This window comes from Oncorhynchus kisutch, linkage group LG13 (assembly GCF_002021735.2).
Source record: "Oncorhynchus kisutch isolate 150728-3 linkage group LG13, Okis_V2, whole genome shotgun sequence".
NCBI classification, from domain to species: Eukaryota; Metazoa; Chordata; class Actinopteri; order Salmoniformes; family Salmonidae; genus Oncorhynchus; species Oncorhynchus kisutch.
Window position 1 is genome coordinate 74,744,557 of NC_034186.2, and position 1,081 is coordinate 74,745,637.

The window sequence follows — 1,081 nt, forward strand, 5'->3', positions numbered from 1 at the left end:
GTTTGTCTTTGGTGCATTGAGAAGAAGGCGAGAGAGAAAGTGTGTGTATGTGTGCCTGTGCGCGTGTGTGTACGTGTGTGCGCGTGTGTGTACGTGTGTGTGTGTGTGTGTGTGTGTGTGTGTGTGTGTGTGTGTGTGTGTGTGTGTGTGTGTGTGTGTGTGTGTGTGTGTGTGTGTGTGTGTGTGTGTGTGTGTGTGTCCTGCCCGGTAATCCTGAACACCTCCAGAGGTGAAGCAGACTCATATCCAAGGTGACGCCTGTCGATGGGAACGCTGGGATCACTGTTGCTCTCGACTCTTAACTAAATCAATATCCTCCTGCACAGGGAAGGATTATACCATGTCTAATACACAGCCTGACCCTCCTGACTATCTCTCTCCCTCACTCCATCTAATCTGTGTTCAAGGGAGTTCAAGAGTCTCATTTCCACACTATGTTGTGTTTGGCGGTGATTTATTTATTTTTCACCTTTGGAGGATTGTGAGGCATTAGAATGTTGGATTTACACTCAGAGTAATTTGCATTAAGGCCTGGAATTAAATATTGTAGTGAAGGGAACAATCATGATCTTTGCAGGGATGCATGATTGTTAGAGGGATGTATAGGGACTTACTGTGTACATTCTACTCTATTCTAAAGGGACTCTGAGGCTGTTCTCAGACGTTTACTTAGCAGACAGCAAATACTATATACAGAATACAAAACAACTTTGTTCATACCTTTGGATTTAAATCTAGAGATTAAAGATCTATATACTTTAAACCTATAACAAGAGACTGTATAGCTATACTCTTGTGAGAGATGTAGGCCTACCCTTCAGACACATTAAGCAGTGAACGCTTGTAAGTACCAAGCTGTCATCTACACATTGACCACTAGATGGGGCTCAGCACCTAAACCAGACTCCTGTCTGCATTCCAGGAAAAGCTACCAGCTTAGGATAGCCACATAGTTAATGTTACACCTTGTATTACCTTCACCATGGTGAGGTCTGACAGCCCCTTAAATTGAGATGAGATAAGAGAGCTGTGGAGATATATATGTGGAGAGATGTGAAGAGATGTTGCATATTTGGAGAGA